Source organism: Gopherus flavomarginatus, chromosome 6 (genome assembly GCF_025201925.1).
Source record: "Gopherus flavomarginatus isolate rGopFla2 chromosome 6, rGopFla2.mat.asm, whole genome shotgun sequence".
Classification (NCBI taxonomy): Eukaryota; Metazoa; Chordata; order Testudines; family Testudinidae; genus Gopherus; species Gopherus flavomarginatus.
The window spans coordinates 132,648,143-132,674,282 of record NC_066622.1 but is presented as its reverse complement, the minus strand read 5'-3'; the positions used below and the strand labels follow the sequence as shown (position 1 = coordinate 132,674,282).

Sequence of the window (26,140 nt, the reverse complement as noted above, 5' to 3'; positions counted from 1 at the left end):
GACCACTTGGAATCCTATTCCCCAAAAATATTTCTCCAACCCCTGCACCCCCTTTCCTGGGGAAGGCTTGAGAATAATATCCTCACCAATTGGTACAAGTGAACACAGACCCAAACTCTTGGCTCTTAAGAACAATGAAAAGTCTATCAGGTTCTTAAAAGAAGAATTTATTTAAAGATAAAAGAATCAGCTTTGTAAAATCAGGATGGAAGACAACTTTACAGGTAACAAAAGATTCAAAACACAGAGGATTTCCCCTCTAGGCAAAACTTTAAAGTTACCAAAACAGGGATAAACCTCCCTCTTAGCACAGGGAAATTTGACAAGCTAAAACAAAAGATACTCTAACGCATTTCATTGCTATTACTTACTAGTTCTGTAATATTAGATGTATCATTTCAGTGGGAGCGGGATTACTTGCTTGGTCTCTCCCTTTGTCTCCGGAGAGAACACCCACACAGCACAAAGCAAAGCCTTCCCTCACCCTTGATTTGAAAGTATCTTCTTTCCCCATCGGTCCTTCTGGTCAGGTGCCAACCAGGTTATCTAAGCATTTTAACCCTTTACAGGTAAGGAAGGATTTTATGCTACCCTTAGCTGTATGTTTACGACAGTCATACAAGATTGACTCGGATTCTTATACATCATCCACTTGTATGAAATCAGATGTTACTTGTTCTTTTTTTGGGGGGAGGTGGGGGGTTGGGGGGAAATCAGTTTTAATTCTGTGGTTGATTGGGGTGTCAAGTGAAGAAAGGCAAGACAACCCAGGAAACTACAGACCAGTTAGTTTAACTTCTGTGCCAGAGAAGATAATGGAGCAAGTAATTAAATAAATCATCTGCAAACACTTGGAAGGTGGTAAGGTGATAGGGAATAGCCAGCATGGATTTGTAAACAAGAAATCATGTCAAACCAGTCTGATAGCTTTCTTTGATAGGATAACGAGTCTTGTGGATAAGTGAGAAGTGGTGGATGTGGTATACCTAGACTTTAGTAAGGTATTTGATACGGTCTCCCATGATATCCTTATCGATAAACTAGGCAAATACAATTTAGATGGGGCTACTATAAGGTGGGTGCATAACTGGCTGGATAACCCGTACTCAGAGAGTAGTTATTAATGGCTCCCAATCCTGCTGGAAAAGTATAACAAGTGGGGTTCCGCAGGGGTCTGTTTTGGGACCGGCTCTGTTCAATATCTTCATCAATGACTTAGATGTTGGCATAGAAAGTATGCTTGTTAAGTTTGCAGGCGATACCAGACTGGGAGGGATTGCAACTGCTTTGGAGGACAGAGTCGGAATTGGGGGTGATCTGGACAAATTGGAGAAATGGTCTGAGGTAAACCGGATGGGGTTCAATGAAGACAGGTGCAGGGTGCTCCACTTAGGAAGGAACATTCAGTTTCACACATACAGAATGGGAAGAGACTGTCTAGGAAGGAGTATGGCAGAAAAAGATCTAGGGGTCATGGTGGACCACAGGCTGGGTGTGAGTCGGCGGTGTGATGCTGTTACAAAAGGAGCAAACGTGATTCTGAGATGCATTAACAGGTGTGTTGTAAACAAGATACGAGAAGTCATTCTTCCGCTCTACTCTGCGCTGCTTAGGCCTCGACTGGGGTATTGTGTCCGGTTCTGGGCACTGCATTTCAAGAAGGATGTGGAGGAATTGGATAGGGTCTGGAGAGAAATGACAAGAATGATTGAAGGTCTTGAGAACATGACCTATGAAGGAAGGCTGAAAGAATTGGGTTTATTTAGTTTGGAAAAGAGAAGACTGAGAGGGGACATGATAGCAGTTTTCAGGTATCTAAAAGGGTGTCATCAGGAGGAGGGAGAAAACTTGTTGACCTTAGCCTCTAATGATAGAACAAGAAGCAATGGGCTTAAACTGCAGCAAGGGAGATTTAGGTTGGACATTAGGAAAAAGTTCCTAACTGTCAGGGTAGTTAAACACTGGAATAAATTGCCTAGGGAGGTTGTGGAATCTCCATCTCTGGAGATATTTAAGAGTAGGTTAGATAAATGTCTATCAGGGATGGTCTAGACAGTATTTGGTCCTGCCGTGAGGGCAGGGGACTGGACTCGATGACCTCACAAGGTCCCTTCCAGTCCTAGAGTCTATAAATCTATTATCTCCTGCAAATGTAAACAAACTTGTTTGTCTTAGCGATTGGCTAAACAAGAAGTAGGACCGCTTGGACTCGTAGGCTCTAAAGTTTTACATTGTTTTATTTTTTGTACATAATTTTACATTCAACTTCCATGATAAAGAGAGCAAAGAGTCCTGTGGCACCTTCTAGACTAACAGACATTTTGGAGCATGAGCTTTCGTGGGTGAATACCCACTTCCTCAGATGCATCACCCACGAAAGCTCATGCTCCAAAACGTCTGTTAGTCTATAAGGTGCCACAGGATTCTTTGCTGCTTTTACAGATGCAGACTAACACGGCTACCCCTCTGATACATGATAAAGAGATTGCATTACATGTCTGAAGTGAATTGAAAAATAACATTTCTTCTGCTTTTTACAGAGGAAATATTTGTAATAAAAATAAATATAAAGTGAGCACTGTACACTTTGTATTCTATGTTGTAATTGAAATCACTACATTTGAATATGTAGAAAACATCCTAAAATATTTTAATAAATGGTATTTATTATTTTTAACAGTGAAATTAACCACATGATTAATCGTGATTAATTTTTTTAAAATCGCTTGACAGTCCTAGTATTTAACCATCTCTACTTTAGGCTGAGCCAATCTGACCAGGTTCCATACTGTTGTCAACATTTCCACATCATTTTTCCCTGGTTATGGAGTTCACACAATGGACCATTGACTCACGCATTATAAGCCCCATATGATGAAGTTCCTCTCCTCTTACATCTTATACTGCTTGGTATTGATGGGGGTGTGAAGGAAGCACTGAGGTGGGGAGGGATTCTGTAAAAGAAAGATCTGCGGACACAAACAACTTCTGGTTCACTTCAGAGTCACTGTGGACTCTAGCTCAGAAAAAACACATATGAATGGTTGAAATGAACTAATACAGAGGTTGTTCTGGTGACCAGAATGATCAGATGTTCCGATTTTATAGGGACAGTCCTGATTTGGGGGTCTTTTTCTTATATAGGATCCTATTACCCCCCACCCCCTGTCCTGATTTTTCACATTTGCTGTCTGGTCACCCTAATTGGAGGGTCTGGGGTATAGAAGCTTTTCCTCTTTTGGTTTGGTCTTCTACAGATGTAATGCTCTCACAATTCCCCACTTTGGGCCAGGTCCTGAAAATCTCTGAATACCCATTATTCCATCTGAAGTGAACAGAAGCTGTTCTCTCAGTACCAAGTCTTTAGTTGGTTTGTCTTTACTGAATACCAAAGCAGTGCTTGCAGCCCAGCACACTTAGAGAGTGAGAAATATCAACCTTCCCAAGAAACCAGCTGCTTTCCCTACAGCTGGAATGAATTCTTAAAATAGATCTCTTTCCTTTAAGGTAGTCTTTAATGAGGAAAAAAAAGCCACTTGCTCCTTGAAGGCTTTCTGTATGTAGCTTCAACTTTTCTTATTCAAGAGCTGAACAAACCCAAAGATTTTATTTCCCTTTGTTTTTATCTGTAGCAAGCTGCCCAATAACTTACCAAGCTCTGTGAAAATTATTCATCTCCTCGAACTCTATTACTCCCAAAATAGGAAAATACCATCGAAAACAATAGCGACAAGAGTTCTCTGATTTAGCGCATTAATTACTGCACAGTGTCAGTACAGGGCAGAGTTAAGATTGCGGCGCATTTCCCTACTTTACCACGTTTGTATTTCTTTTAAATTTCACCTTCATTCTGAATGTATTATGCTTGTTTTGGAGATAAATACACCACCACCCTGTCATCTATTTTATTCTAAGTTACTGATATGTGCTCTCAGACAGAGAGGGAAACAATTTCTCATCCCACAATATTTTTGAGATTTCAGAAATGAGTCCCATTCCACACTGGGAGGAAACTGAAACCTTACAATGAAAAAACAGGGAGCCACCCCTACATCCGCTGATAGTCTGGTAATTTGCACCCTCACCTAGGATGTAGGAGCCCTGGGTTTGAGTCCCAGGACCAAATCAGGCAGAATAGAGACTCAAACTGAGGTTTCTCACAATCCAGATGAATATCCTAATCACTGGTCTATTTGCTGTTCTGGGGGTTTCTTGCCAATAAACATGATTTTGATAAATCAGCATTTTGCAACCAAAAAATCTCTTCCGTCACCCTTAGCTACATCTTTATATAATATAATATAAATATAAAATATAATATAATATAATATATGGAGATATACCTATCTCATAGCACTGGAAGGGACCCCAAAAGGTCATTGAGTCCAGCCCCCTGCCTTCACTAGCAGGACCAAGTACTGATTTTGCCCTAGGTCCCTAAGTGATCCTCTCAAGGATTGAACTCACAACCCTCGGTTTAGCAGACCAATCTTAGAATTAGTCTGGAAACTATTTTACTTAGTTGATTTCTTTGTATCCACTTGCCTAATTACATTGCAAGCTCTGTAAAAAGAATAATCTGTTCCAACCCTGTATTTACCAGAACAGAAGCATATTAAAAAGCACTAAAAACCAGTTCCCTTGACTTATGTGACGTTTCTTGTTTGTTTGTTTTCTATAAGAGCCTCTTATACCTTCCTTCTGCCTGGCCTCTCAGACAAAATGATTCATTCAACAATGCCCAGTCTTCCCGCCCCCACTTTTGCTTTCCATTCCTGGACTGGCACTAGCTATTCCATATGCTAAAACAGTGAAGGGATTGAAAACTCTAAACTGTGTCTCTTTGAATAATGGGCTGTACCCTGGAGATTTAAGAGACAGAAAAGCCATCATATTCTGTCAACACTGACTTGTGCATAAATCCAGGGAAGACAGAACCCTGCTTTGTCAAGCACTGACAGAAATTGTACCCAGTATTCCTTCTGATAGTGGCTAACTGGATTTCATAACAACACTTTTCAATATCTTATTATTATGGGTATTATAGCAGCCTTAAGAGAAACTGAGACCAGGGCCCCACTGTAGTGAGCGCTGTGTAATGGCATCTTAAGAGACAGAGAGTGTCTCCTGCCAACATAGAGCTGTCCACAACGGTGCATCTGTCAGTGTAACTTGTGTCAACCAGGAGGGGTGTTTTTTCACACCCCTGAGCGACATAACTTAGACTGACAAAAGTGCTAGTGTAGACACAGCCTTAGTCTAAATAGACAAGACAGGAAAAAGGAAGTCTTATATCCCCATTTTACAGATGGAAAAAGATCACAGATCACTTGTGAGGTTCTGAGAGATCAACTGGGGGAGCTGAGCACTTTTGAAAATCTGGCCCTAAATGACTTCCCCAAGCCCCCCAGGGAATCTGTGGCAGAGCAGGGAATTGACCCCAGACCTCCTGAGTTGCCATCTAGTTACTTTAACAACGAGACCAGTCTTCTTTTCACTTTCAATCAGGAGCGCTGTTTAATAACTGATGGCACAACGTGGCCCACATAACTAACATGACTACTCATGGAACAAGGAACTACTTACTCCATGTCAGTGAGGAAAGAAGACCATTGTGGAAGACCTTAATTAAGGATCATCTATGATGTTGGTAGGTATTTGTATTCCCATGTTACGGGTGGGTAAACTGATGCACACAGGCACATGTTAACACTGGGCAAAATTCAGCCCTATGCTTAGGGCCAGCACAAAGAACTTTACAGCACTTAAGCCCCAGTGCAGGCGTTTGGGATATTTAGGTTGTGCTGAAATGTTGTACAAGCTTTAAGCACACAGCTGAATTCTGTCCACAATGATTCAGTAGCTGGGCTGGAAATAGAATTCAGCAGTCTTAGCCCCCAGTCACATGATGTAAACATTAGCTCCTGGATCAATCAGTTCTCAGCTAAGGAACAAGGAATGATAACGCTTCCCACTTGGTGAGACTCTTGTAAATCAAATTCTAGATCCTTATCCCTTTATTCGACATACATTTAGCATTCCATTCAGTAGCTCGGCAGTGAATCAAACACTGCTACTGCTTTTCCCCATTATTACATACCAGCCTATTTTCCTTATATACTCTGATAATAGACCCCATAACGCAGGGGTTCTCAGACTTTTGTACTGGTGACCCCTTTCACACAGCAAGCCTCTGAGTGCAACCCCCCTTATACATTAAAATACTTTTGTACATATTTAACGCCATTGTAAATGCTGGAGGCAAAGCGGGGTTTGGGGTGGAGGCTGACAGCTCACAACCCCCCATGTAATAAGCTCAAGACCCTCTGAGGGGTCCCGACCCCCAGTTTGAGAACCCCTGCCATAACTTGAAACAATTTAGAAAATGGTTGTGAGGATTCAAGTGCAGTACCATAGAACATTGCCAATTTGGACTAATTCAACCCTTTACAGATTATTATATTTTTTGAATAAGTAAATAAACACACAATAAAAATACCATGGAATCTATACCTGTCATGATATAATTCCCCAATCTGAACTTGAGAGTCCAAAAGATGGGGTACCAGCGTGAATTCCTCTAAGCTTAATTATCAGCTTAGATCTGAGAAGCTGCCACCACCCAAAAATATAGTATTTTGGGGCACTCTGGTCCCCTCAAATACCTTGCCTGGGGACTCCAAGACCCAAATTCCTTGAGTCTCACAACAACGGGGAATAAACCATTTCCCTTCCCCCTCCTTTCTTCCTCTCAGATCTTTCCCGCCCTGGGTACACTAGGAGATCACCGTGATTCAGACTCCTTGAATCACAACACAAAGAAATCAGGTTTTTTCTCCCCCTTCTCTCCCCCTCCCAGGCTTTCCCTCCCTGGGCTGTCCTGGAGAGATAGACAGATTTAAGCTCCGTGAATCTAAAACACAGAGAAAATTCACCTTTCCTCCCCCACTCCTCCTTCCTTTCTCCCACCAATTCCCTGGTGAGTACAGACTCAATGCCCTTGAGCCTCAACAAGGGAAAAAAATTACTCAGGTCTCTTAAAAAGAAAAGCTTTTAATAAAAGAAAGAAAAAAAAGTAAGAAATCTCTGTAAAATCAAGATGAAATATTACAGGATCTTTCAGCTCATAAACATTAAAAAGAAGTCTCCCCCCAGCACAAATACCAATTAAAATCCGTCCAGCAAAATACACATTTGCAAATACAGAAAACAATCAAAAGACTATTACCGCCTTTTCTACTTAATACTCACTATTTTGAATATATAAGAGACTTTAGCAGGGAGATTGGCAAGAAACCTGGTTGCACGTCTAGTCCCTTTCAGGACCCAGACAGAACAAAAAAAAAACACCCAAAAAAACAAACAAAGGCTTCCCTCCACTGAGATTTGAAAGTATCTTGTCTCCTGATTGGTCCTCTGGTCAGGTGTTGCAGGTTCACAGTTTGTTAACCCTTTACAGGTGAAAGAGACATTAACCCTTAACTAACTGTTTATGACAATACCATATAACGTACTGTGCTATTTCGGAGAGTGTAGTTTAGTTTCAATTATGTATAATATCTAGTGTACCAGCAAATGTATTGCACTATATTTAGTAAGAGTAATTAAATCTTAGATATCTGAGACCTTGCTAGAGTGCTCTGCTATGAATTCTTTGCTCAGACACTGGTTTAGCTTGGTTCTACCATTTGACCTTGTGTAAGTGAACAGTTCATGGGCAGTCTTGCCTAATGGTTGGAGCAAGAGTCCAGCCTACTAGTTAGAGCTAGATCCAGATGGGGTGGGTGCAGAAACAAAGCCAATGGTCAGAGCCAGGATTCAGGAGCCAACGCCTAACACGTCATGAGTGGCAGTGGACTTATTCCTTAAACTACAAAGGCAAGAGGAGTTTGACATTGATCTCACAGAATCATAGAATCTCAGGGTTGGAAGGGACCTCAGGAGGTCATCTAGTTCAACCCCCAGCTCAAAGCAGGACCAATCCCCAACTAAATCATCCCAGCCAGGGCTCTGTCAAGCCTGACCTTAAAAACCTCTAAGGAAGGAGATTCCACCACATCCCTAGGTAACCCATTCCAGTGCTTCACCACCCTCCTAGTGAAACAGTTTTTCCTAATATCCAACCTAAACCTCCCCCACTGCAACTTGAGACCATTACTCCTTGTTCTGTCATCTGGTACCACTGAGAACAGTCTAGATCCATCCTCTTTGGAACCCCCTTTCAGGTAGTTGAAAGCAGCTATCAAATCCCCCTTCATTTTTCTCTTCTGCAGACTAAACAATCCCAGTTCCCTCAGTCTCTCCTCATAAGTCATGTGCACGGTACTAGCTATGACATGAGATTGCTTGTGGCATTCACGGAGGTGCTGACCACAGTGGAACACCGCTTTTGGACTTGAGAAACAAGCACTGAGTGGTGGGATCACATCGTCGTGCATGTCTGGGATGATGAGCGGCGGCTGCAGAACTTTCGGATGAGGAAAGCCACATTCACGGGACTGTGTGATGAACTTGTCCTAGCCCTGTGGCACAAGAATATGAGAATTGCCCCTGGAGAAGTGAGTGGCGATTGCACTGTGGAAGCTGTCTACTCCAGACTGCTACCAATCGTTCACTAACCAGTTCAGAGTGGAAAAGTCAACCGTTGGACTCGTGTTGATGGAAGTGTACAGGACCATTAACCACATCCTGCTCCAAAAGACCATGACTCTGGGCAATGTGCGTGACCTTGTGCATGGCTTTGCACAAATAGGCTTCTCTAATTGCAGAGGGGCGAAAGATGACACACATATTCCAATTCTGGCACCAAACCAACTAGCCACAGAGTACATTAATCAGAAGGGATATTTCTCAATGGTTCTCCAGGTGTTTGTGGATCACTATGGGTGTTTCACAGACATTAATGAAGGATGGTCCGGAAAGGTGCATAATGAATGCATCTGTCAGAACACTGGCCTGTTCAGGAACCTGCAAGCAGGGACTTTTTTCCCAGATAAGAAGATCACCGTAGGAGACGTCGAAATGCCGATTGTAATCCTGGGAGACCCAACCTACCCTTTAATGACGTGGCTTATGAAGCCATACACAGGGTAACTTGACAGGAGCAAGGAGTGGTTCAACAACAGGCTGAACAAGTGCAGAATGACTGAGTGTGCTTTTGGATGGTTAAAGGCCCACTGGTGCTGCCTATACGGGAAGCTGGACCTGGCTGATGACAATATTCCTATGCTTACAGCCACGTGCTGTATGCTCCATAATATTTGTGAAGGGAAGAGTGAAAGCTTCACTCAGGGCTGGACTGCTGAGGCTCAGCACCTGGAGGCTAAATTTGAACAGCCAGAGACCAGGGCTATTAGAGGGGCACAGCACAGGGCCATAAGGATCAAGGATGCCTTGAGGAAGCAATTTGAAGCTGAAAGCCACCAATATTTGTTGCTATGCTTGGGAGTGCAGTGCTTGTAATGCTAGGAGGTCATTGTGATTGGTGCACACGATGCAATACGAAAGTTTAAGATAATTGTCTGTTGCTTTGCTGGCCTCTGTTTGCTTTCAAATAATAGAATAAAGATTGCTTTCAAACCAACACAATTATTTTATTAAAGATCAACAACCGGAGAGGAGAGTCAAACAAAAAAAACACATCAGCACTCAGGGGTGGTGGTGGAAGGGAAGGTCCCAGGAGGAGGCGGGGTCCCAGCACGGCTAAAAATTTGTGTATGTCCAGGGATCATATCCAACCTTCTCCTTTGGAGTACAGTGCAGTGGGTACTGTATTTCAGTGCGGCCAAACTGCAGAGGGATGGATGTTAAGTACAGTGGGTAATGGGAGTCTGCCGTGCTAGACTGTGACGGAGCAGGAGTGGAATGCCACAGGTACAGACTGGAGCCAGGAGGTTGATAAGAGTGCGTTGGCGGTGTTTGGGGAGAACATGGGAAAGAGTTTTGCAACAACAGCTGCAGGGAAGGTCGGGCACGGAGCTGCTCGCTTTGCAGTGCCAGTATCGGTTGCAGCATGTCCGCTTGACGCTCCATAATGTTTACGAGCCGCGCCGTAGCTTCATTCTGGCATGCCGCGTTCTCCTCTTGGTCCCTCTTCTTGCTGTCCCGCCCCTCCTTCAATTTCTGTTTTTCAGCCACAGAGTGCATCATAATGTCACACAAAGTCCTCCTTAATTCTTCGTGGCCACTTTCTAATTCTGTGCAGCCTTTCAGCTGGCAGTAACAAAGAGGGAGGCTGGGCTCCCAGCATCATCTCTGTGAAGCCAAAACGCAACATTTTAAAGAAGCAGTGTTGTTTGCAACACACAGAACACTGCTTCAGTGATTTAAAACACAGCCTGTATTCACACACCTGTCACTAACTGGCTGGCCCCCAGCAAGCACACAAGACACAGAGAAATCAGTGTTCCTGGACCCTACTGCACACTAATTTTGGTGTTGTATTTGATGATTTCCAGACTGTATTTAAGCTCCTGAAGGTGTTCCTGGCTTTACTGATTTTGTTCTGGGTGTCCTGGCTTGTTCCATTGTTCTGGCTGATGGTGCCGCCCAAGCATCTGAATGTTTCTACATTGGTGAGAACATGATCCTCTATCCGTACTGGTGATGGGGAGGCAATATTAAAGGTCATGATATCCGTTGTGACAAAGTTCCTCCTCTACCTTGGTGGGTCCTGCGCTTATTGGCAGATTTGCTCACCTCAGTGATCTCCCTCACAGTCTGGATCAACTCCTCCTGTGTCTGATCAGGAGTTGGGAGGTTTGGGGGGAACCTGGGCCCGCCCTGTAATCCAGGTTCCAGCCCAGGGCCCTATGGATTTGCAGCTGTCTATAGTGCCTCCTGTAACAGCTGTGTGACAGCTACACCTCCCTGGGTTACTTCCCCAAGGCCTCCTTCAAACATCTTCTTTATCCTCACCACAGGACCTTCCTCCTGGTGTCTGATAATGCTTGTACTCCTTAGTCCTCCAGCAGTACACCCTCTCAGTCTCAGCTCCTTGTGTCTCTTGTTCCCAGCTCCTCACACTGCACTTCCTCTCCTCTGGCTCCTCCCCATCTGACTGGAGAGAGCTCCTTTTAAAACCCAGGTGCCCTGATTAGCCTGCCTTGACTGGCTGCAGGTGTTCTAATCAGCCTGTCTGCCTTAATTGGTTCTAGCAAGTTCCTGATTACTCTAGTGCAGCCCCTGCTCTGGTCACTCAGGGAACAGAAAACTACTCACCCAGTGACCAGTATATTTGCCCTCTACCAGACTCTTGCACCCCACTGGCCTGGGTCTGTCACACCGTCTTATTGTGGTTGATTTTCAGTCCATTTTGCTGGCTGAGTACATTGAGTCAAGTTGTTTTTTTCTTGTATATGATGTTGGGTATGTGCGCCCTCATGGCCTAGGATCATGTTTCAGGCAGCCTGCCTCAGTTTCCCCTCGTGGACTGTTCAAATACAACTTCCCTTCAGGCTTTTACATGGTCAGAAATACTCTTCATTGGCAACTACATTTATTAATATAAAAGTCAATGCAAATAAAACTCAACTACCCCAAACAATGTCCATTCTGAAGTCCATGGAATATAAGGTTTCTTTCTCTTCCTTTTCCCAGGCCTTCCTGCCTGGGGCCTTTGTAGTCTCTCCACAGCTTGGACACAGTCTCTCCCAGGCCCCCCTGTTCTTATGTTAAAAGTCCATACAAATGGTAGATGATAACGTTTGTCAGAGAAACTTTGACAGAACTATATTACATCTGAATATGAAATTGAAACGCTGCATAACATTGAGTAGATTTTGCTGGAATTTATTTTCAAAAGTTGAAAAAAGTTCCAACAATAGGGCACTGACCCATTTCAACTTTGTTGGAATGACATTTCACTTTTTCATTTTGAAGTGACTTTTCATTTTGGTTTTGGTTTTTTTAATTTGGTACAATATACTATCATATACATTTTTAAAAGTAAAATTGAAACAATTTTGTCAAAATGAAGCATTTCCAATTACCCAAAACAATGTTTTGTTTTCAGAATTTTCATTAATGGAAAATTTCAAAATTGCTGGTTTCCGCTCTGATCCAGAATGAAGCCAAATTTTTTTTAAAAAATAAAAAACCTTCACAAACTGGAACTTTCCTTCGCTTGACACTTTACTGGTTAGGCAGCTTGCTAGCTCTTTTCATGCACATTTATCTGATTTGCTTCCCATAGTGTTGCTGGTTTTGTGTGTGTGTGGGGGGGGAGCATGCACAAAAATTTTATACTCCATCCACATTTGGTTCTTTTGATCACATTTGCATGCACAACTGGGAAATTAGCATCTGCTTGGGGCTTTTGATGCTGTTGCTGACGATGTAATCAGATTAAATATATTGAATGTGCCTAACCGGAGTCTTATAAACCCTAATAACAATAAAATGTCTCCTCCATTTCCATATTAATTTTGCACTAAGGAGATGCACTGCAGTCTCCAAAGCAAGAACAGAAAATGCTTCTTTGCTTTTTGACAAAAATGTGTGGGTGTTTCACTATCAGTGCAACTTTTGATGTAATAGTTCAACAGGCATGTAGACACTGTATGCAACATACACCCAATTACATAAATGTATCTATTTAGAATGTGTTTAAAGTATTTCTACGACTCTTCTTACCATCCAGATACCATAGTGATAGGCACCATGTGAGACCATAGACAAACAGACAGGCTGTGGTATGTAAGCATCTTTAGTGTGAGGATTCATGCAGAGATCCTCAACGGAGCAATGCTCCATGGAATCTGGGGGTTGGACAAAGGTAGTTTTAAGATCTTGGGGCTATCAAGTCCGATCCCTAGTGTTAATTAGAACAACCTGTAGGCCGTTATAATTCACAGCAGCTATCAACAGCTGCAGGAGCTCAAACAGCAGAGAGGATAACGTGTGCTTAAGGGAGCACTGTGCCATGCCCACTTCATCTGCCAGCAGATCCTATATGGTGAGTGGGAGGAGTGGTGATACAGGAGCCACTGCAGAAGCTATGAGTAGGGCCCTACCAAATTCACGGCCATGAAAAACGCATCACAGACTGTGACATCTGGTCTCCCCCACCCCACATGAAATCTGTAGAGTATTTCATGTGGGAGACCAGCATTTATCAAATTGGGGGTGCTGACCCAAAAGAGAGTTGCGGGGGGGGGGGATCACAAGGTTATTTTTAGGGGTCGCAGTATTGCCACCCTTACTTCTATACTGCTTTCAGAGCTGGGCGGCTGGAGAGCGACACTGGTTAGCTAGGCACCTAGCTCTGAAGGCATCACCCCACCAGCAACAGTGTAGAAGTAAAGGTAGCAGTACCATGCCTTCCCTCCCTCCATAACCTTGTGACCGTCCCCCAACTCTTTTTCAAGTCAGGACCCCGACAATTACAACACCATGAAGTTCAGATTTAAATAGCTGAAATCATGAAATTTATGATTTTTAAAATCCTATGACCCTGAAATTGAACAAAACAGACCGTGAATTTGGTAGGGCCCTAGCTATGAGCCATGTGAGCATCCTATTACGCAGAGGGAAGTGTCCAAATGTTTATTGACTAACCTGGATGTATCTGAGCCTAAAGATGTGTGTATACATATCTGTGTGTTTGTACGCAGACAGTGACAGAGCCAAATCCTCTGGCAGATCCTCAGCTGGTGCAAATCGTGCTAACTCCACTGACCTCAATGGAGTGATGACAATTTGCACCAGCTGAGGATCTGCCGCTCAGACATTATTTCACCTCACACAACCCCATCCACTTAAATAGGGTTGTGCAGGTTGTGAATCAGTGCAGAATTAGGCTTGTTTGTGTTCAGGATATCACTGATTCAGCAGACCTGCAGCTTCAAGTTTAATGCAGTAGTATAATTTGGTGCAATATATTTCTGTATAACAGCCTGCGACGATACAAAAAACAAAAACAAAAACCAGCCCATCAGTCAGAACCTGTAATTAAAGTGTGTCAGTTTAAGGTGGCAATAAGCTCCATGGGTACACACAGCAGATGTGATAAGGCACTTGTGGAAATAGTACACTAAACATTTCAGGGGGAGCGAATGGACACTGGAAAAGCAGGAAGTTGAGCAAACAGGATTTGATTGATTCATTACAGAGAGGGTTAGGTGAGTCATAGGCCAGAGGGAAGGGCTGGGTCTGAAAATGGGATTTGAATAAGAGTCTGAGAGTCAATTATGCAGAGTTTATAAAGGCTGTATGGGGGAAGAGGTCCTTTTTCACCGGATGTGTGTGTGTAGTGGGGGAGAGAGTGGGACTGAAGACATACAATACTGTGCCATCCCTGCTATACGGGGCAGTTTGCTGTCAGATTCAACTTGGATCATAACAATAATGATTGTATTGAGTGTATAGACTGAAGAGCTCAAAGCATTTTACAAATATGCATTACTTAAGCCTCACACTACTTCTGCAGTAGATAGGCTGTAGGTATGAGGCAAACTGGTGTTACTTCCCTGCTGCTGCCCTCATCTTACAAATGGGTAAACTGAGGTACAAAATTAAGTGACTGTCCAAAGGGGACACAGTCAGTAGTAAAGCAAGGAACAGAAATCTGGAGTCTTGGCTCCTAGCATGTCACTCTGACCACTAGCCACTCTTCTACAAAAGCTGATTAAGCCCAGATGTTGTAGATTAATGGAATGCTAAAATCATTCTTTTCTTCTCTCAGGGGAGCACAGTAAAATCCCATGCAGCGGAATAAACCTGTGAAAGGAATACATTTGCTGTGAACAAAACCAAAGTCTGCACAGAAACACAGTCAGAACCATTTAGATGAATATGATGCAGTGCTGGATTTTTATTTTTATTTCCCCGTCTTTAGCAGCAGGAGAACACTTCTTCTGTGACAATGCTCTATCCTGCAGGAAAATAGGAACTACCATCTAGCAGAGAGCTACGGTCCACCTACGCTGATATACTGTGCAATTCTAGATGCCTTGCAGAGATGTGTCATCAAAACCTCACTGTGCTCGTAACAGAGTGAAGGAAGTTCTGCCTGACCCCAGCTAGTGGTCCGTTTATGCCCTGAAACCTGACAATAAATCACCTTTGTAATTTTGCCATAGCTAGTGCAAGTGTTGAAGATATTTTTTTCATATAACTGTTTAATCTTCTTACTGAGATATTTGTCATCCTCATCCACTGCACTGTCATTGTAATAATTAGAGCTAGCTAAATACTAATGGAGAAATTTGTCAATCCGCAAACGTTGCTGTTTTTTCACTGAATAATTTATGTGATGAGTATTTTCTTCCTAGCATTCAAACAGTTCTAATGATAATACAGTATTTGTGCCTAATTCATCAAAGTAATAACAGGGTTGTCTTTTCCATTTCCTCCAACTTTTTATAAATGTATGATGTTATCATTTGTTCAAATTTAAAAGCAGAAAAATGGTGAACAGTTTTACTGCTAATTAGCAAATATAATTAAAAAGAAACAGCATCACATTTTGGTGCTTACAGAAAAATTACAGAGATAATTATATCTGTCTGCCTGTGTGTTTATACAGTATCCATTGCCATGGTATTTGATCACCTCACATTTATTAAATAATGTAGTTTTAAAACACTGCTGTGAGTCAGGCAAGTGTTGTTACTTCTATTTTGCGGACGGGGAGCTGAGTCACAAAAAGACTAAATGGTTTCCCCAGCGTCACACAGTGAGTCCATGGCAGAGCCAGGAACTGATCTGAGACCTTCTGAGTCCTACACTATTGTATTTGATACAAGACCGCTATGTTATATTCATATCCTTCTGTTTTATAGCTATGAACTACATCTCTTCTTGTTAGGCTAAGGACAATACATTGCTGATAAATAAAAATCTTCCTTAACCTCCATGCAGGATTCAAGTCCAACCCCAATCTCCGTGCAGCTACGTAAAATTTTGGTATGCATTTTTGTAACTTTCTTTTTAAATTCCACATCCTTGGCCACCTTGTTGGAGTAAGGACCGGAAGCAGTAAGCACAGGCTTGTAGAAGTTAGAGCTGGAAAAATCATCTACTTTATAGTCCTGTCAATTTCCCAGTGGTTTGTCCAGTCAGGTTTTAACTGGCCCAAACAAAAGCTGTGTCCATCACATCCCTCAAGAGACTTCCACAGCCAGAAAATGACTTGCACAAAGCCTCTCTGAAATGCTGCAGAAGAGGACATTTTGCAGTACTTCTAAACTTTCTCTGGGGCCTTCTCCAAAGCCCAAAGTGAATGACAGTCTTTTTGCTTACTTCACTGGATCTGGCTCAGGCACCCAGAGATTAAAGTAATCTGTTCATTCACAGAACAGGTACAGTGCCACTGCATGCTATCATCCCCACACCAACCCTACACATGTGCCTCCCCCTTCATCCAAGCTGACCACTTCTGGGGAAAGAGGGAAATTACTATTCATCTCCATGGCTCATTCAGGCCTGAGCCTCTCTGCTTTGACAAGGGTGCCACTATTTAGTGCCAGTTGTGACGGTGCTTTTGAGGTGGACACCTGCCAAACAAGATCACCAACTAAATTCACATAAGCCACTGAGCTGACATCAGATAGTAACATTGTTCAGTCACTCTTGAGCCAGGCTGGCTTTCTACAGAAGCCTAGATGTGAAAGGCTGTGTATCCCATTTCAAGTTCATCAAGCCAATCAGTCCTCCAATCAATTCTTCCTTTAGGCGCATTGAAACCGGCGAGAATCTTTCCATTCACTTGAAGAAGCTTCAGATCAGGCCCTCAATAAACAGCTGGTATTTTGCTTCACATACCTCAACTGGTCTAGTAAGTCTAAGTGAAAGGTACATCTGAGAAATTTTACCAAGCCGGGGAGAGGAGGTTAATCAATGAACTAGGTTTTAGACAAGAAGCCACTAAAGAGAATAACTTGACCCAGAGTAGCAAAGAATCCTGTGGCACCTTATAGACTAACAGACATTTTGGAGCATGAGCTTTCGTGGGTGAATACATGCACCTGACGAAGTGGGTATTCACCCACGAAAGCTCATGCTCCAAAACGTCTGTTAGTCTATAAGGTGCCACAGGATTCTTTGCTGCTTTTACAGATCCAGACTAACACGGCTACCCCTCTGATACTTGACTCAGAGTGCAATGTTTCGGCTTTGGTTTCTGGCTAGGTTTAGGGGTCATCATGACTCTTGTAGCATTTGCAAATCTGTTCTGACAGGAATGTTAGGCTGCTATAGAGCTATAGCAGATAATTCTCCAGAGATTTTAAACTCCAGTGAACAGTCAACATTTGCATGAGCCCTGGACGAATTAGCTTTTATGTTGGCGCTTGGCTGATTCTGAAAGCTCAACCAGCTTCTCTCACCCATTAAAATTAATTTTAAAAGCCTTTTAAAAAGTTTTGCTCTGTGCTAACCAACTTTCTAGAAACTTTGCCCTCTGATTTTCTATTAAATAAATGAGTTTATGTTATAAGCATCTATGTTTAGCTAAGCGAAAATAAATTGCAAGCCTAGGTAAATAATACACAGCTGGCTGACAAACTCGGCTGTTCATCCTATTTCTGTCTTGGGATTCCATCTATGAGTCATGCCTAAATCTAAGGACAGCTTCCTTCTAATCAGCTCCCTTGCTGGAACGCTAGACCAAAGACCAATGAGCCATGCCAGGAACGGAACTATTGCTCTCTCAACCTTGGATGCAGTCCAGCTAAATGAAGGTTGAGGCACATTTGTGAGGCACTGCTGGTACCTCTAAAGGCTAGAGGGACTTGCTTGTTCCTAGAGCTGTGTGAATAATGGATTTTTCTGTTCATTGGCAATTTTGAAAAAGAAAAAGATCAATCAATAAAATCATTTTGAGTTGGACTGAATCAAACATTTTTAAAAAAATGTTGGCTAATCGAAAGAAGTTTCATTTGACAAAATGAAAATTTTTTTTTTTAAATTTTGAACATTTTTAAATATTTTTGAACGTTTAAAATAAAACTAAAGGAACAATTGAAATTAAAAGTTGTTTCAAACAAAAAAAAAACGTTTCTGTTTGCCAGAAGCTGGGAATGGGTGATGGGGATGGATCACTTGATGATTCTCTGTTCTATTCATTCCCTCTGGGGCACCTGGCATTGGCCACTGTTGGAAGACAGGATACTAGGCCAGATGGACCTTTGGTCTGACACAATATGGCCATTCTTATGTTCTTAGAAAATGTTAAAACATAACATTTTTTTAAATGAACAATTCAGCAAAACTGACAGAAATTTACGAACCATTTCACTATTGCCAAATCTGCAGTTTTCAACAACAACAAAGTATTGACAGCCAAAAGCTTTTGCATAGCTCTACGTTTCAGTTTTACCAATCTAGCATCTTTCCTGGCCTTAAGTTCAATCTGAAAAGCCTCAATACTCCCTCCTAATTTATCCTCATAATTACATTTTCCATTTAATGCCTTAGCAAACTCAATTCAAAGGATATTAGGGCAAAACGTTTCTACTCTCTTCAGAACATAACACACATATCACGCTTATTTTTGAGGTCAGAGGCAGCGGTTGTGATTCTCTCTCTGGTTCCAAGGTTTCTAGCTAAACATAACCCTGATAAATTTCCACATTGTAACTTTAGTGCCACATTTAACTCTCTTGTAGCCATAGATCTCAGCTAATTACACAATTTGTTGGATGAGTGGAGCAAAATGGGCATCAAATGACAAAATACTTCTGTGATTCAAATGCAGATTTGGCTCTGCTCATTGATACACTTTGATTTTCCTCCTCTGTATTCTCCAGCAATAGAGTAAATGGGACACATTCAGATCCAGCATAAGGAGGAGCAACTGTCAGAGAGGGTAATGGATGTCTAGCTACTTACATCAAGGCATTCAGAGAGCACTAGCAAGATCCAGGAGCCAAGTGCATGACAGAGCCAATTTCAACATTTGCAGTTCCTCTGCTTCAAAGTTCTGGATCCTATTGAGGGTTACACTGACCTCTGTGAATTTGGTTTAATTTGTGGTTTTGCTGGGAGCTCTTCTACTCACCATGCACCTTCAGGAAGTCATGGGAATTGAAGTGAAGTGTCAGATACACTGAGCATGTCAGTGTATCTGATACGATCTGTAATTCTTCTAGAGCCAGCTAAAAAGAATAGAGTCAGGAAGGAAAATGCAAAAGGTCTCTGATTGTGAGTAGAGCTGGATGGGAAATGAAACTTCAGAAATGCCAAAAACATTTCCATTCCACACAGGGACAAAACAGAGACCTTCTGAAGATTTTCAATCAAAAACCAGAGAGAGACCTATCATGATAATTGGGGCCCGGTAGCCCCACGTGTGAACCTGACTGTGGGAAAGTGGATACAAGTTTATAAAGTGTCACAAAAATCCATATGTGACATTAGCAGACCAGGTGCCCGCTCATGGCAAGGCCCTTAGGTCTCAACTGAACACTGAAACACATATCTGGAGACCAGGCTGGCTCACCTTTGTGTTAGAGTTGTTAAGGTAGGTATCAGAGTTATAAAAAAGCATTTAGACTTTCTGAAATGCTGGTAGGGTGCTGCATGTATTAATCACACGTATAACATCTGTACCCCATGCTATAAAGTGATATTAAGTGTTTGCATTATAATCCTCTGAAATTGTGTAAATCATCAATCAGGAAAGAAGACTTAACTAATGTAAAATACTGGCTTCCTACAGAAGGTTTTGGTCCTGCCCACCAAGAAGGCCCAATGAAACCAAATAAACCATTGTGACACATCAAAGAACAAAGACTTTGTCAACTACACTCCTCCTATGCCCCTCACCCACTAATTGGAGACACGCATGTGAATTTATCTCATCTTCTTGAACTCTGAGGGGACAGGGAAAAAAATCCCTAACAAGAAGAAACTAGATCTCTATTCTGGTTGGACTTTGGGAGGGCAAGATTTCTAAGCACAAGCAAGGGATCCCCAGCTGTTTAGCCCTAAAACACATATCGCGATTGCATATTACAGCAGCTTCTGTCACTCTTTGAAACCTAAGACTGTAACTCATAAGTGTGTTTATATTTATCTGCTCAAACCTTGTAAATAACTTGCATTTCTTTTTCTTAGTTAATAAATCTTTAGTTAGTTTATTATAGGACTGGTGTAGCGGGGAGGTCTCCCACTCCTGCCCTGAGGGTATAAGACAGACCTGGAGAGGGCTGTTGCAGGGGAAAGCAGCTACTAAGCTGATTGGGGAAGCAGCTGCAGCTGGACGATGCCCCAATCAGGCCACAGCTGGCCCTATATAAGAGGCTGGGAGCCAGGAGCTTGACAGACTCTCTCTAACTGTAGAGGGAGATGGACCTGGCTGCAGGGACCTGAGTGGAACAGGGCTGGGGAAAGGCAGAGGAGCTGGGGAGGCTCCAGCCTGGAAAACCCCAGGCTGTGGCCTAGCAGAAGGCCAATGGGTACTGGGGGTTGCAGAGGGCAGCCCAGGGGTAGGCAAAGGCAGCAGGTCCAAACCCATGTCTGGTGATGAGTAGGCTGATACTGCAGTCTGCCCCAGGCTGTGGGGGCTAGACAATGACTGGCAGTAGGTGAGATGGGGATAGTGGGTGAGGTTCCCTGGGAAGGAGAGAGACAGACTGCGGGGGGATACTCTCAGGGGGCAGCACCCAGTTAAAGGAGCACTGGAGTCCTGGGAGGGACATGGGGGGCCAGCAGCAGCGGGACACTGCCCTGCAGTGGGTGCTCTAGAGGCTGGATGAGCCAATTCCCCAAGACAGCCAGAAGGAGGCACTGCAGGAGTGAGTCCCTCATGACCACAATTGGCTACGTGTTGTCTTTGGTAAAAGATCTAAAGTGCCATTGATCTGGGATATGTGACCGGTCCTTTGGGATTGGGAGTAACCTCGATATTGTTGTTGGGGTTTCTTTTGATGTAAGGGATGATGTATCACAAGGCAAGCTTGCCTGGGCAGCAAGATAGACCAGAGTACCCAAGGGGCCTGTCTATGGTTCCATGTTAGGCTGTTATAATGCCTGAGGAGTTTACACTAGATACATGGCTGCTGAAATCTAAGTATAGAACTCACAGCCCATTTGGGGTTTGTTCCCGGCTTCTTAACAGTCTGCCCTAAGGTTGGTACTCACGCTTTTGAGCCACTGCAGGACAGTTTGCCACTATAACCATAAATGTAGACGAGAAGAAGTGCAAAAGAGAGAGAGACTGGGTTGGTCCAAAACAAAGGCCTCCTGATATAACTTAAGGACCATGTTAAGGTTGTGTCTTGTGAACAAGAGCAGGGTGGGACTGAAAATCAGTGAACCAAAATAGGTATGTCAGAAACTAGACTTGAGTGGTGGACAAAATTATGAGAGGATGAGCTATTCCACCCACCACTCTCTTTTGGGATCCTTAAAAGAATTTTGAGGGAAAATCAAGGACGAACGTATGTGAACAGTGGCTGACTAGAAGATGAGAAGGGGAAAAAGCAAGCTTCACCATCATGGCTGCCACCCCAACAGCCTCCTGAGATCCCTGCATGCAGCCTGACACCATTGTGCTTTCTTCATCCTAATTTTGAGAGAGGTCCTGACCAGACTGGGCCAGAAAGAAGAAACCAGATAACACCAGTAGCTCCACCAATCCCTAGCTAAATCCCAAATACCAACTGAGAGTGAGAATATCACACCTTGTGTGTTATTTTCCTTCCCCATTTTATCTCCTCTTTCCTGTCCCTCTTCTTCTGACTTCTGCTTAATAAGAGTCTTGCTCAGTTAGCCCAGACTGCATATCCTGCAATACTGTTGTAAGCCTGGGAACAGAAAAGTAGATAAAAGCAATGCCCTTTAAGATCCCGACGCTGCTGCAATTTTGCCAGGTCTTGGAATGGCTAGGGAGATTGTGTGCCTTGTCTGTCTTTTTCCACCATTGTGATTGGACGTGAAAGCCAACACCAGAGACAAAAGCTATTGTTGCTGATCTCTTGTGTGTGTGTTGTCTTACTTTATCTTCTAGGCAATGGGATCAGACATTAACCACAACAGTAATAACAACTCCTGCCCATTTCAACTAACTTTTTCTCTTTTCCTCACAAAGAACAGTTATCACCATCTTTAATGCTATCCAAAGCACTGTCAAATAAAAGTTACCCCTCTTCTAAAGATTCTCAACAGCTAGAGAAAAAGGGAACAAGAGAGGTTGTTAAAATGAAAGTCTTAATTAATACTTTGTTTCAAATGCTTTAACTCTTTTTCTCTCTTCCTTTTTCCTGTATCTCTAATAAAACATTAAAAAGGACTTTTTAATGGTGTGTTTGCCATGGTACTAAGCAGGCTGAAGCCTCTTTATACAAATCTCTGAACCTTGTTTAACACTGTTTAAAATTGGACAGTAACAGGGTCATGTTAATACCTTTGACTCTTTGGACCATTTATTCCATATAAATTAAATGCAACAGATCCCAGAATAGAATCATAGAAGATATGGGTTGAAGAAGTCCTTGGGAGGTCATCTAGTCCGACCCCCTGCTCAAAACAGGACCAGCCCCAACTAAAATCATCCCAGCCAGGAATTTGTCAAGCCAGGCCTTCAAAACCTCTAAGGATGGAGATTCCACCACCTCCCTAGGTAACCCATTCCAGTGCTTCACCATCCTCCTAGTGAAATATTTTTTTCCTAATATCCAACCTAGAACTCCTGCACTGCAACGTGAGACCATTGCTCCTTGTTCTGTCATCTGCCACCACTGAGAACAGCTGAGCTCCATTCTCTTCGGAACCCCCCTTCAGGTAGTTGAAGGCTGCTATGATGCAACTTGTCTGGTGATCAGGGCATTCATCAGGAAGGTGAGAAACTCAGGTACATGATCCAAAAGCATGGACTTGAATCTGTCTCCCCCACATCCTAGGAGTGAGCCCAAATCTGCAGGCTAAGGGGTCTCTCTGTCTCTCACACTCTGACCAGAAATTCCATCTTGGATCTGAGAAATCTTTCCCCAGAAAGTTTCATCTACACTTTTATGTTCCCATGAAAAGATTCAGTTTTGACAAATCGCCATTTTCTGGCACCAAAAAAAAAAAAAAAAATAAAGTCAAACAACCATTTAGTTGAAAAATTACTGACCAACTCCAATCGTGAGCTTGGTTTGTTTAGGTTGTTTTACTTCTGAGGAGAGACAATAGGACTATTGCATCCCTCACTTTGGAGAGCTAATTCTTGGTTAGTCACCAAGCTGAGATAAATTTTATATGGAGGCCTGTCACCCTCTTGGCCCGTCCCCAGTCAATATCTGCTTAATCTAAAAACATGCCTTTTCAGTCACTGAAGAATCAGCTGCTACTGGGATCGGAACTAAAATTCTTGGCTCCAACAACACTAGCTTTTTTATACCATGGACAAAACATTTAAGAGGTATACAGCTCAGGACTCGATACATTAAGCTCTGGATCAGAAAACAGAGCTACTCTGAGGAATAGGAATAGATTTAGTGTTTACTGTCTCTAGAAGTGCCATGTCCAGAAGTAATTGTTGTATACTTATGGAACCTTTATTCCAGGCCTTTCAATTATATTATTATTTATACAGTTTCATAGGCACTCTCCCTACACATAAAATAATGGTTCCTTGTCCCAAAGAGTTTACACAGTGTAAATTAGAGTCTACATTGAGGGACTTCAAAAAAGCAAAAGAAGGGGGTGGTTATGAAGGGACAGGATAACAATAGCGAAAGATTGTTAGATATCCTTAAAGTTATGTTCATAACTTTTTAGTTGCTGTTTCTTATGCAACATTTGTTTCCATCCCTGGCGTTGTAAGTTGTGAAATACAAGATCTTAAAAACGTGCGATCCTAAAGGGGAAAATCATGTTCCCATGGCATTAATTTTAACCTGATTTTAGGGGCCAATTGTCAAGAACTAGTGGTATACTAAAAACTAATGCTTCATACATTTGAATCCCAGCCTTCATGATGGTTTAAAGCATCATGCTGTGATTCTGATCTCAGTTACGCTGGTGTAAATCAGGAGAAATTCCTCTGGAGTCTCTGGAGTGTAAACCTCGTTTAAGAAAGATCAAAATCAGCAAGGAAGTCAACTGATATACATCAGCTGAGGATCCGACCCTAAATCCCTATTTCTATTCATTTGCAGTGTTGCTGAAGCTGATTATGAGACAGACTAGGTGGATGAGGTAATATCTTTTATTGGACCAATTTCTGCTGGTGAAGGAAGAGGCGTTCGAGCTTGAAAGAGCCCTTCCTCAGGTCTGGAGAAGATACAGAGTATCCAAACTAAAGAGAAGATGGGACAGATTGTTAAGCATAAATCATTTAAGCTGAAGTAGGCAATTACGTGTCAGATTGTTAAGCATAAGGAGTTGACACATGCTATAGCAGGCCATTTAAAATGAAGTTGGCAACTAAAATTTGGTAGGCAGTGGAGTGACTTACAAATTGTTGAAATGAGCCATAAAACCAGGGTCCCTGTTGAGTCCATGGTTTTTGGTGTCAAGCAAAGCTATGAATTTAAGATCCCTGGCTCGCTGACCTTGCCTATTTCTGGTCAGTGGTTTATGAGATTTTGTTTAGTGAAATCATGCCTCAGAATAAAGCTAGGACTAAGAAGCATGAAGGTAATTCAATGGATCTAATTTTCAAGCATTTTTGTTCTTCAAAAATTAAAAGTCAACAGCACAACAAATGACTAAAAACATCTTTGAATACACTGTAATATTTACATAGCATTATTTTAACAAACACCATACTCCTTTTATAATGTGGAACAGATTTGAAGGTGACATGCCAGGGCTAAGAATATTTGTCAGTCAAAGTACAAACAGCCACAGGACCAGTAAATATTTTTCAGGAAGAAAAACATATGGTCCTTGCACCTTAACTAAAAGAGAATCTCAAATTGCTGCCAAAACTCGCAGCACCAATCCATAGGTGCTGGAACTAGAGGTGGTGAGGGGCTGTGTCATAAACAGATAGCTAAGGGTTAATGTCTCTTTCACCTGAAGCACCTGACCAAAGGACCAATCAGGAAACTGGATTTTTTCAACTCTGGGTGGAGGGAAGTTTGTGTCTGGGTCTTTGTTTTCTGTCTGCCTGCTTTCTCTGAGCTTTGGAGAAGTAGTTTCTGCTTTCTAATCTTCTGTTTCTAAGTGTAAGGACAAAGAGATCAGATAGTAAGTCATATGGTTTCTTTTCTTTGGTATTTGCATGAATATAAGTGCTAGAGTGCTTTAATTTGTATTCTTTTTGAATAAGGCTGTTTATTCATATTTCTTTTAAGCAATTAACCCTGTATTTTGTCACCTTAATACAGAGAGACCATTTGTATGTATTTTTCTTTCTTTTTTATATAAAGCTTTCTTTTTAAAACCTGTTGAAGTTTTCTTTACTGGGAAATTTCAGGGAAATTGAGTCTGTACTCACCAGGGAATTGGTGGGAGGAAGAAATCAGGGGGAGATCTGTGGGTGTTGGATTTGCTAGCCTGATTTTGCATTCCCTCTGGGTGAAGAGGAAAGTGCTTTTGTTTCCAGGACTGGGAACGGAGAGGGGGAGTCACTCTGTTTGGATTCACAGAGCTTGTGTCTGTGTATCTCTCCAGGAGCACCTGGAGGGGGGAAGGGAAAAAGGATTATTTCCCTTTGTTGTGAGACTCAAGGGATTTGAGTCTTGGGGTCCCCAGGGAAGGTTTTTCAGGGGGACCAGAGTGCCCCAAAACACTCTAATTTTTTGGGTGGTGGCAGCAAGTACCAGGTCCAAGCTGGTAACTAAGCTTGGAGGTTTTCATGCTAACCCCCATATTTTGGACGCTAAGGTCCAAATCTGGGACTAAAGGTATGATAGGCTGCCACACCCCTTTTCTTGAAGTGGTTTCCATCGCCTACATGGTTCACAGTTTGGTTCAATGGCTCTCAGCATCCCCACAATGCAAATTGTTCCAGCATTCTTGTACCAATCTCTCCTTTCTAAGCATATAACCACTAAAATGTGAGATCATCACAAGTCATGTGGTTAAGCAACCTTTAGAGACATGAAATTTAATTCCACCGAGAAATCTTTCAAGCGCTATTTAAAAATAAGTGACAACAGCACTTTAGAAATCCCAGGAATAGTTATGTGGCATTTTAGCAGCTTTTTTCCCTCCCTCACTACAGCTTCATCATATTCCAGAGTCAGCCTTAACCATCCTCTAC

General features: G+C 42.4%; 1 protein-coding gene across 5 annotated transcripts in view; it reads right to left on the bottom strand.

Annotated features, from left to right (window-relative positions):
• LOC127053391 (VPS10 domain-containing receptor SorCS1-like) overlaps positions 1-26,140 on the bottom strand; it is a 481,836-nt gene that overhangs the window by 219,871 nt on the left and 235,825 nt on the right. The window lies entirely within an intron of this gene.